The sequence below is a fragment of the Thunnus albacares genome, chromosome 3, assembly GCF_914725855.1.
Source record: "Thunnus albacares chromosome 3, fThuAlb1.1, whole genome shotgun sequence".
Lineage (NCBI taxonomy): Eukaryota > Metazoa > Chordata > Actinopteri > Scombriformes > Scombridae > Thunnus > Thunnus albacares.
This window is the reverse complement of record NC_058108.1, coordinates 25,553,849-25,566,604: the sequence shown is the minus strand read 5'-3', so window position 1 is coordinate 25,566,604 and position 12,756 is coordinate 25,553,849. Positions and strand designations below refer to the sequence as shown.

Below are 12,756 nucleotides of genomic sequence, written 5' to 3'. Positions count from 1 at the left end.
TATGTCATGGTCACAGTAAATCTCTCCATTTTAGCAATAACCGTGTACAGTACTTCTATTTGTTTCTCCACTAGATGAAAGGGCTTTTAAGAAGGGTCTCTTGAAAACACTGTTTTCCAAAGGTGTTGAACAAGTAGCCATGGTAGTAATTCAAACAAGAGCTTGTAAGAGACATAAAAAAGGGCAGAAGAAAAGTTTAAAAAAAAAATAAATAAAAAAATCAGACACACTCCTGCTCTGGAGGACATTTTCTTTTCAGAGAAAGAAAGGACTCCTCTCTTCTGCCTCTGTGGTGCCCCTGGCTGTGCCTGTGTTCAGCTGTGGGAACAGACCACTTGGTGGCACGTCCTGAATAGGGGGCCTTCGCCCCTTGGCGCACCCTAAGTGGGCCTGCCAGCAAACAGGCTATGGCCCATCTCTTTCTTCTTCTCACTCTCATCTTGTTATTCTATTCTCTCATAGACACTCATCACAGCCTCTTTATGACTACCTTCTTTTTTATCTTTCTTCCTCTTTTTCATGCATCCTCCGACATTTTCCCCTCACAAATTGCAAAAGGAAAGGAATTGCCAGGACCAGAGGTAGAAGACGAGTGGAACCCCAGTGTGTGGAAGCCTGTGTCTAATAATCAGTCATCTCTTCAGCAGCTCTCCAGAAAGGCTGCCCTGGCAGCTGGGATCTATTGGGAAGGGCTGGACTTGGTCACTTCGATCAGGACTAGAGGGCTGGCCCAGATTCCTCTCTGCGTCCTCCTGCGGGGGGCTTACTACTGGCCCCAGTGGTCCAAAACATACTGACACAGACCAAGTCTATTAACCACAGTGATTTAAGTCCCTGATGAGGGCTGATTTATCCCCATCTATAGAGATGTGGGGCCCTGCGGTTTGGCTGACATACTACCCCCTCCCGTAGGGGTCTTGGGTAGATTGAAGAGGGCAGGGGGCGGTGTCTGAGCAGCACCCATTAATGGACAATAGAGCCTGCCAGACAGAGCAACTGATAAATGAATGGAAGAATTTGTTTGTGTTTGACAGAAAAGGAGAAATTTAGAGATATAATCATGTTTGTGTGCAACTACGCCTGTAAGTTTTTGTGTGAAATTAGTTCCCTTGATCCCGTTTCCCAATAACCAAAACACTGATCATAACTTAATGTCTTCTTGTTGTCTTATGATGGTGGTATGAAAATCAAATTGGAGATGTAATGAAGCTAGATTGAAGAGAGAAATACTCTTGTTCCAAGCAGAAACATGATTCTTATTTTTCAAAAGCTCTCTTTTCAAACAGGAAATCACTAATGAGCCTGAGGGCTCTTAGATGAATGAATAAATGAACAGCTTTGAAGCTCCAAATACCCTGTAATATTATATTGAAAAAGTAGGAATATAATTTTGAAAATGAGCACAGGGAAACACATTTAAAATAGGTCAAATGAAAAGAGACGTATTTTTGATGGTTTGGTTTAAATTTACTGTAACCTTTAATGTCAGACTGAAAAAGTAATTTGCATGATAATATGCAGGAACACCGTGTTGTATCTGTATCTTCAATAGTAATTAACAGAAGAGGAAATTATAATGATCATTAATGATATTTGAACTATAAAGAACTATAATGTATACCTGTCAATATGAGTAAATATCCCTTATAATTTCCCTTATTTCCCCTAGTTATATATCATAACTAAGCTCTTGTAATTATATAAATTATAGCCTCTGTCAATCCTCTAATCCATTCCACTCTTCACACCAGAAGGTGCAATGTGCTGCAGGTACCCATCATCGATATCCAGGGCCATTAATAATGACTGTGGTCCATGTATATTGCAGGTTCTCACTTGGTGTGTTTTGAGTGACTACCTCCCCATGATTTGTGGGAGGACATGGCCTCATACTGCATGAACTATACATAATCTATGAACTGCCATGTTTGAATGGAGATAAGGATGGCTGTGCTCCTCGGCCAACGCTTCGGGACAACCAACCCAACGTAGAATTTCACAGGCCGGTGGGAGGTGGCTTCTGCCAGATTTACTAACCGCTTGATCTTTCATATACTTTTTTTTTTTTTTAAAGGGAACAGATGAGGAAACGATCTGAACAGACTAGAGACCATTTTTTAACCTTTCCATAAAGGGATTTGTAATTCAAGTATAAACAGTCAATAAATGGCCGTAATGCAGTTGTACACACTTTGATTAGTGTAGCTTTAATATTAAAATGAATGATGGCTGAATTCCATTTAGCTGCTTTGAATTCAAGGTCTTGGTATTGTGCATGCTGGCTCACTGTCATACTGTCGGATGGATTACTGGGATATTTGAATAGTAGAGAGCCATTGTTAATGTTATTAGTAACACCTGTGCTCTGCTTACTATGACAAGTCAAAATGTCTGCTGTGAAAAAGGTCTAATGGATTATGAAGCTGTTTATGTAGCATGGATGCTTAATGGGAGCTATATTTAAATGCACAATATGAAAAACTAGCTTTCATGTGCTTAAAGCTACATTGTGATGCGTTAAAGGGGATGTATTATGCACTTTTCCAGGTCTATATTTATATTTTGGGGCTCTACTGGAATATCTTTGCATGATATACAGTTTAATCTTATACCAGCCCTTTATGCAGCTCCTCAGTTCAGCCTCTGTCTGATACAGGCCCACTTTGATTAGCCAGCTTCTGGCATCTCGGGAGGCTACGTAAACAAACAGTAGTGGCAGGATTTCACTTCTTTTTTTGCATTCTTGATTCGAAATAGAAACTTAAATACACCAAATACATCCTTACATGGTCAAGCCCGAATCCAATCTGAAATATGCGAGTGGACAATGCGAACAACCCATGAAAAAACCTTGGCAACAAAGGCTACGGAAAGGACGGCTGTTTGTGGGTATGTGCGAACAATATGACATTATCACGAGGAGGCAGTCGAGGTAACATTGCAAACAAAGCATTCAGAGCAGGATGAAGCCTTGGCTGTTGACTTGCAGCGTTTTACGTACATTCACCTCAAGTTCTGGACCTTTGACCATGTTTAACATAGACATCAAACATCATCCAACAATATAAAAATAACAGAAAAATCACAGAAAAAAAGTGATATGTCCCCTTTAAAAGTATTTATGGATCATTTAAACACCACTTAAATTCTTATGGAGGGTTCTTCGGGAGGGAAAGTCTTGCCACAAAAAGGGAGCAACAATGCTAACTTCACCTTGGCAGAGCTAATGTACACTTGTGGTAAGCTAAGTGGTTCTTGAGTATGGTACAACTGAGCCATAAAAAGGGCTTTTATTGTTGCTCTTCAAGTACAATATTGTTTGAAAACATAACCCTATTCCAGTCTTCTCAAGTGAAAGTGCCCTATTTAAAGTCTAATACAACTTCTAGTACCTTTTTGTGTGGCTGGTATTAGTAGTAGTCTTTTCTCCCTGCGGTGGTGCTGAGTGATAGCCTGCCAGTGGAAACATGGGGAGAGAGCAGATGACCCCTGTTAGAGGCCAAAGTGAGGAAGCTCCTCAAAAGGTTAGACGAGTAGCGGGGTGAGAGAGGACGGAGCCGGGGATCAACAGAGAGAAGTGAGGGAGGAACTGGAGGAGGGTAAAGAGCAAGAGATGCAACAGTGTAATAACCAAAGAAGAAAAACAAGGGAGGGAGGTCTGACTCTGAAAGACAAATGGACCCAGAGACTAAAAAAACACCCATAGCAGGTGTGGCTTTTTCGGCGGGGAAGCACACATTATCGCAGGGGAACTAATAGGGAGGTCTTTGCGGGTTTAACCGGGGCTCATCTGTATTCTAGACCTGTTTGGTGAAACACACTCGGGTGGTATTCATACAAAGAGCATCAGCCCACAGCTGCTGCCCCGTGAGAGATCAAGAATTCAAACGCGCGTCGCAGCAGGGGTTAACGGCAAACTTCACTGAGGGAAACTTCATCTGAGGACTTGCAGTATAAAATCTTAAAAAACAGACACGTACGCACTCACAACCACGCACTCGTTATTAAATTCACCACAACAGCTTGCTATGTTTTGAGCTTCAATTTCCAGTTAGCAGTCATTTAACAAAACAATAGCTGATAATTGGAAATAGTTTGAGACAGTGAATCCATTGAATATTCTCAATGGTTGGCTTGCTGTGTGGATTGGCAGCAAGGCACCAGTGAATCAGGTGTGGACATTTTCTGGTTATTCCACATGGAAAGTGGAGGATTGCCTTGACGATGCTGGTTTCACTATGGAGGGGTAAAGCTGTATCCCCAGCTGCTGGCACAGCTTAGCGCTGGCCTCCGTCTCAACAGCTGCCGCAGGTAGGTGCCCTGGGATGCTGAATGTGTCCTTGTAGACCTGATCTTTGAGCACAGCAGAAAAGCCAGAGTGCAACAGCAGGTTGTTCTCAGTGGTATGACCGGGGATGTTCTCTGATTTCAGGTCTCTGTGGAGGGGCAGTGCTGCAATGCTCAAAACACCTGCTTCAATATATAATGCACATTTACTGCTCCTGCAGGAAGTCCTTCCCCCTATGCATGTAGTGAAAGCATTTACGATATTAGATTGAACACATACTCACTATTTTGTGGTGTAGGCAGCCTACAACAATAAAGCAAGATGGTTTTAGTGGATAAAGTTGTTCAATCTCTGATTCCAGCTTCTCAAATGTGATAATCTACTGCTTTTCTCTGTTTTATAATCACTGTAAATTATTCTATATGAGTTTTGGACTGTTGGTCAGGAAAAAAGCAGCTACAAGATATTTTGATGGTCAATTTTTACAATTTTTTGGTACTTTGTAAACTAAATTATTATATCAATTTATTATTATTTTAACTATATCGGCCAATTGTTCCACTTCCCACATTCAGCTTACATGTTCTCACAGACTCAATAAATCCAAGGTCTCCTCTCTGTGTAAGCATGACAGATAGTTGGCTACACACAGTATGTCATAGAGGTGCTCCACAGCTACTGTTTTCATTCTGCATACAAAAAGTACTTCATACTCCATACAAGAAGTACCAATGGTCACCCTGTACCCTGTTGCTTAAGCATTAAACAACAGCAAACTGTTCAGGGTCTGTAGATAGCAATCAACTAAATACTTACATACAGCACCCATAATAGATTTAGTTAAAGTAAAACAATAACTATGAGGAAACCGAGACACAGACTTACCAGCCCTCTAACCAATAAAAACTACCTCTCTTGTTGTAATGAAAAAGAAAATGAAGTAAGAATTCAATTTAAAAACATGGCTGACCATGTAGAAACAGAATATTACAGTGACTCTAGTGATGCTAGTAACATCCAACACCATCAATCTTATTAATCATTACACTCTCAGTAAAATTTAATATGCTGAAATGCTGCAACTGCTTCAGATGTTAAAAACATTTTGACAGTGCAGACTGTTAACAGCCATCCAACTGTTATGTTAGTTTACAATCGCAGTAAACAATTTTCTGCCATATTTTTAGCTTCTTCTTACACACATATATACCTCTTGCACAAGCTCACAAAATATCAGGAACTGCAATCAACAGCAATCAAGCAGAACATCATCTATTGTGTCTACAGCGTATTTCCAAGTTTATGAACATCATACATGCCCTCAGGCCTTTAAAATGAATAAACTATTGGATTTTACTTAATATTCACAAAGCAACTGTTCAAAATGTAAATGTAAAGAAGAGAATGAAAAGTAGAAAAACAAGCACTGGCACTTAAAAAAGCCATAACCTGCTCAGAGCCATTGTGGATATCTGCTGCATTACTGTAAACTTGTATACTTTGGTCACTTCTTGAACTTGGTCATTTTCCATCTCTCTCTCTCTCTCTGTCTCTCTCTCTCTCTCTCTGTCTCTCTCTCTCTCTCAGTGTGAGTGAGTCACCATTTTATTTTTATCATTGTGAAAAAGGAACCCCCGCTGACTCCCTCTGGTTGGACTACTCAGGATACATCACACAGGAAGAGGAGAGAAAGGGCTCCTCCCTGTGGTGAGCCTACAGCTGTCCATCTCAATGAGAGGGTGAAAGACTCCTCCATAGCAACAGTCCTACGTAGCAACAGTCTCTTTGAATAAAGATAGCCTTGGACGCCATTCAGAGAGTATCTTGTATCTTCAGTCCTTAGAAACAGGGGACATTGTAAAGGAGTATTGTATCATTTGCAAGCTGCTTAGGATAGATTCAGTGGTCTTTTTTTTGCTTCATATATGGTTCATACGAGTGACTGCATGCCACTATATTACAGGAGTATCACTCAGGCTCTGAAAAAGGAAAAAGTCAGGTGCTGCTTTCTAATTTATGGTTAAGTCTGAGAAAAGAAAGTTCAAGTGGAAAAAGTGGGGAATCTACTCAGAACACCAACAGCTAGTATAGAGCGTTCAAAGACTTAAGACTGCATTTGAATAACAACACCTCTGAGCCCCCTCCGGTAGAAACATCTCAACCAGGAATTTGTCACTCTCTATTTGAACTTTTCCCTCGTCATTTCCACACTCCGTATGATGAATCATTCAAAATGCTGAGCTCGAAATGAGAGCAGACAGGACAGAAACTTGCCTCATACTGAGCTTGCTGCAGCCGGCCAAAGTCCAATTTCAGTCCAACAATGCAGTGCTTTGATCAGTCTATACGGCTGATTTAGTATGTCACTACTAACTGTCTATCACTCCTACACAGCCCCTCCAGGAGCAGTCAAGCTGAGCGCGCTGGGCTTGGGACATGCCAGGAAATCGGGAGTAGGGTGATGGTAGATGGTGGGTGACTTACAAATCAAAAATGACACACAAAAAAAACACTGACCTGTATTGTAAGATAACAGTTTGGTCATGACGTTGTAGTCAATTTGTCTGTGTATCTCTTCCGGAGTATTAAAAGGATAAGTCTGGTGATATTATATATTTACTTATCGTCAACAAACCCCATGAAAAGACCAAAACCAACAATGAATTGATCCAATTAAAGTCCATGTAATGGAAAATCAGAGATTTCTTTTTAAACATATTATACATGTTAGAAAATAATTGCTGGAAACATGTGAAAAGACTTGAACTATGTAGTACTGAATTATTGAGTTAATGTGCCAAACTGTTGTTTTTCACCATTTCTGTATTCAGAATTTTTTGCGTAGGCGTGAAATGGTGGATCTGTGAGGTAGAGGGAGAAAACTGGGATTCTCTTTGCATAATCCGCTGTTACTGGTGAACGGGGCCATTTTCAGTCAACTTTAGCACTCAAGGAGTTATTTCAAACCCAGCTGAAGCAACCATTGATGGGTGTGGCTACCAGCAGCTTCGGCTTCTAAGGACTTTCCAGAAGAGAAGTGAGTTACGTTAAGTGCACCGAACTTGATTAAAAAAGACGACAATTTAACATAACGATAATTGGTGATGGTTCGCTTGTTAACTAGTCATTTAATTTACATTTTTACTGAAATAAGTCCACATTTACCTACAAAATATGTGCCGAATTAAACAGTGGCTCCTAACGTTACTTTATTTTTAAAATATCATCCATGTTGCTTGCCTTACACCTAAAAACAAGGCATATTTTAAATTGTTTAATTTTATACAGGAGTTTGGTTGTGTTGTTAAGTCAGAGGCTGTTCAGTTGGGCAGTGCTGTCAGCGCCTTCAGCGGACACGACCCATGCATTTCAGAGCAGAGAATACTGCTTATTTTTCCACAATTTTGAAACCAATCATTCAAATTTGGCTGGTTGGTTAATTATACATTTTTCTGTGGTGTGACAAACTCAGAACACATATTTATTATTGCTTTACACAGACTTTAACCAGTATTGCCTGTATAGCCAAAGATCCAATTTACTGTAGCTTCTTCCTCAGTGCTCCATTGTTGTCCGAACACTATTAGAAACACATCAGTGAGCTACACTGTTGCACTGGGTGACATATCTATTACAATGAACATGAGCACTGTAGGGCTGCAACTAATGATTATTTTCATTATCAATTAATCTCTTACTTATTTTCTAGATTAATTAGATTAGTCAGAAAAAAAAGTCAAAAAATGGTCAAAAATGTTAATCACTGTTTCCCAAAACCCAAGATGCAAAATAAAATGTCTTGTTTTGTCCCAACCAACAGTCCACAACTGAAAGATAAATCAGTTTAGTATCATAGAAGACTACAGAAACCAGAAAATATTCAAATTGGAGAAGCTGGAATCAGAGAATTTGGATATTTTTTCCAAACAATTAATTGATTATCAAAATAATTGCCCATTAACTTAATAGTTGGCAACTAATTGATTAATCAACTAATCGCTGCAGATCTACACTGGAGCACCAAATCCGCAGCTGAAAATAGTCCCTAACAAATGCGCTATTTACTCATGTTTGAATAATGTTTGCTAACAACAACAACAACATTGCCTTGCTGTTTTGTTTTGTTTTTTAATTAAAGTATATAACCAAGACCCTTTTCAAAGATTTATGTCGTCAGTAGAAACAAATGGGTTTGGAGCAGAGAAGTCAAAAAGTGTGTAAAGATGGTTGGTTTTGGTTTTTCATTGGGTTTTGTTGACAATAAGGAAAATACAGAATATTGCCAGCTTTATCCTTAAAACATAACATCGATAGCAGTTTTATGTCCATTACTCCACATGAAATGTGTATACACTGACCGGCAGTGTGAGTCAGCTAGTCATGAATCTTTTTAATGTTTCACTGTTCAATCAAAAGACAATCCTCCTGCCTCTCACCGTCACATATTAGCTTTGTTGCTCTTGGCTCCCTGTGGCCATTACGTGAATGGGACCTGTGCCTGTTCTGTCAACCTTTGATCATTCCTGTTATTAACCATTCGCCAGATACATCTGACAGATGTGTTTCACCGTTATGGTTTCATACAACTTAGTACTTGCAGCAAATCACAATGTCAAGTATCTACAGGGTTTGGACACAACACCGGCAACACCTGTGCAATCTAATGCAATCTAGTGCAGTAGCCTTGCAACAAGTACTTTAAATCCATTTCCTCTTTGATCTTGAAGATAATGTTTAATTTTTGTTGAGACTGTGAAGGGGTTCCACGATATGATTTTTGAGGCATCATCACACTTTTGCCGTTGCATCATGTACATGAAACAACTACCACCAACTAAAATTACATCTACTCATTCGTTGAACCAATCAGAATCTATGAATATGCAAATATTGTTCATTTCAAAAATTTACTGAATCATTGACAGAAGAGACCCAGACTCGACTGATCCTCCTGAAGTTCTGTTCTTGCAGAGGCCTATCGACGAAACACCAAGGAAGGAGGGTGCCAACCTGATGACCCTAGTGAAGCGTTTACCCCTACCCCCACTCAAGGAATGATTGCCGATTCTTAAACAAAGTCCTCAAGTCCAGTTCAACTGATAAACTACTAGATATAAGATGTGTCGTACTTTACTGGAAGGTCCAACTCTATTCTCAGGTTATGCATCACACTTGTGTAAGTTTCATATTGGACTATGATTGGCTCGAGTAGTTGTGATGTCACAAATCATGCTTGTAGGTACACATCTTGAACTCAGATTTAAGATGAACACAGAAACTTTTCCACTTTAACAGATGAATGTGAAAACAACCACTAGTGTCAAACTCTGCACACACATCATCCTGTACATTGAAGGCCAAACACATTTTTGAGGATACTTTAAAAAAAACAAAAAAAAAAAAACAACACATACGATGTGCTTGCAAATACTTTAAGTCTGCAATTCTTTATCTCACTTTGCTCACCTGCACATCACTCCTATACTATCTGATGCTTCCTCTTCCGTTTAGCTGCAGGTCTCACTGACACAAAGAGAGATAGGAGGATGTCAAAGGAAACAGATCTGAGAGCTTCAATCAATAGAAAGATGGCTTCGCTATCTTGGTGAGCCGTTTGAGAATACTTGGACAGACATTTTCCATCATCAGGTACATTTGTTTTGAGAGATTCAAGACTTCTGTATAGATATTCTATATTATATCTCTGTACCATCTGCTTTCAAATGTAAAGTCATACAACTGTTAGTTAATGACAAAAGATACAATTCTGGAAAGTTCACTGTTCTGACAACTGTTGATTCACATTTCCTGATGATGTTAGGCCCATACAAAAGATAATTCATAGCTTTTTAAAAAGAAAAGAACAGTTGTATAAGCTATGGTTATTTTTCAGTTCTTTTAGTTACTTTGTATTATAAGGTCTCAAATACATCATGGACCACAACAGAAAAAAGGTCTTGACTGTATTGTTTCGTCCTTGACCAACATTACTGATGCATCCTATTTTATGTCTACTCTCTCATAATATAAAGTAAACAGTAAAATAAAATTTAATCAGTACATCTGATGCTTTTGAAGAAAGAAACCCATTTATCTAAATAAAAAAAACCCTCAGCTTCATATATTTGGAATGGATTTTTGGTACAACCATCAGCTCAATGTTAAGTCCAAGGGCATTCAGAGGAGCTCCTTCTCTGTGCTTCATGCTATATGCAGCCCTTCCAGCAATTCAATTCATTAGCATAATTAAAGTACCCATTACCTGCTGTAAAAACCAGATACAACCACAGTAAGGCTGTATGATTGAGCACTATCCCTCACTCATAGTCTTAGCATGAAAGCTGTATGCACAGAGTTTTTAATAATAATAACAATAATAATATTTTGTGGCTGTAGTTTGTCTCTCTACTCTGCTATTAAAAAAATGGTGAACAGCTTGTCCAGTCACACTTGTCCTGGTTGACAATTGCAATAAAGTCTGTTAAATCAGCACATTGGCAGCAATGCTTTTCACACCAAGTTTGTACAGTCACACATTGAAAAACCAACAGCATCAGTTTCACACTTCACTAGCTGGCCCATTTTCCCAAATTTTGCTACACTTCAAATAAACAGCAGGCTTACACAAACCATCCACAACAACTCCACTGTCTCTGGTGGGTATCCGAAACATCATTTCAGTTACCTCTCATCGCTAGAGAGGGCAGACGAGTACAGGAAGTTCAAGATGTCATATTTAAACATACTTTAATACCACAAAAAAAAGCTATAAAAGGAACAATAGAGAATATTAATTTAACTGTAACTGTTCAGAATCCATAAATGGCATAATCAGAGATTGGCCTGTACTTGACACTCATTTATTCATTCATTCTAGCTAAATTCACAATTAGTATTATTCGTCCAAGAAGGCAATTTGTTTGCATCAAGTGCACATGAAGCATACAGATCAATGCACAATACAAAACTGACAAATGCATACAATGCAAAACAATTGGCATTGAAAAACAATAGGCAGTAAAAGAGACTCACATGGCTCTCAACAGAGCAACAGAGGTTTGGAGGCTATGATTCAACTCAAAAATGAAAACTAGATAGAATATATGTATTGTACACTAATACACTAGTGCATAGCAGATAAATAAAGGAAAGTTCATTCAATCAGCCGCTTCATGTGGAATGGGTGTATTATTAAATGAATACAGATTAATACAGAGTTTATTTGGCGTCTATAGACTCTGACCTCATCACTCTCTGCGAGCAAACACCAACCTCAGCACAGAGACGATTGGGGAGTGACAATGATGGACTCCCTCACAGGGGAATCAGAGCCTACAGGAGCATGCTGGAGGGAGGTTCGGGCTTGAAAAATACAAGATGAACAGCTACGCGTGTGTGGACCAAGTTTCACCATATGGCCATTCTCCAAAATTGCACCTTGTGGTCCGTGAATTGAGATAGATACGTCTAAATCCACCAATCCATCTCCATGTAGCAGCAAGCTTGTGACAAGTCAATTATTCAACAGTAACTATATAAAAAGCACAACAATTCATGGGTTGAAGCAGACAAATCTCTTATACTATGAGATTTTAAATAGTGTTAATAAGCAGCAGGTCACCAAGAGTTATAAATGACAGCTTAAAGTTGGCAATGAGAGCAGCTGTGTTGAGTATCAGCACTGTGCACCACTGAATAGGAGCTGAGCTGTTTAAATCTAATTATAATATGAAGAATTGTAAAGCAAGCTGTCACACAGCTAATACTTTTGAGTTTAAATACTCTAATGTTAAATATGAAGTATGTAGAGCAAAAAAGACTGTGTTGTATGTGTGACAAAAACCATGTAGAGTTTCCCTTAAAACCATTATTACAGGAAAAATTATTAAGTGAATGTGATGTGTGCAGGACTTATGTTTACATTTCTACAGCCATTATACAATAAATGATATTGCGTGAAGCCATTCAACAATAACATCCTCTACGTGAGACAAAATTTGCTGTGAGCCAATTGGCAACTCCACAAAAACAACACCAGGGGGGTAAATAAGCTTCTAAACCAGTTCATCCCATAACACTTAAAAATAAATATTTCCAAAAAAGCATCATAATCCATCTGCTAAACAAGAACCAACAATCACTACAAGAAATTAATTCACAACTGATAATACCAATGCAAATATTGCACATAATATATGACAGCAGCATAAGAGCGTTGAAGGAAGTATTTAGATCCTTTACTTAAGTAAAAGTACCAATACAGCAATGTAAAATACTCCATTACAAGTAAAAGTCCTGCATGAAAAATTCCACTTAAGTAAAAGTATATAAGTATTAGCAGCAAAATGTACTTAAAGTATTGCAGTAAAAGTAGTGGTTTGGTCCCTCTGACTGATTATTATCTATGACATCATTAGACTATTAATACTGAAGCATCAGTATGTAAGCAGCATGTTACTGTTGTAGCT

At 38.8% G+C, this 12,756-nt stretch overlaps 1 long non-coding RNA gene across 3 annotated transcripts in view; it reads right to left on the bottom strand.

The window, feature by feature from the left end:
- Positions 1–12,756, bottom strand: part of LOC122979641 — a 130,910-nt gene that overhangs the window by 114,727 nt on the left and 3,427 nt on the right. The gene's annotated exons all lie outside the window — the stretch shown is intronic.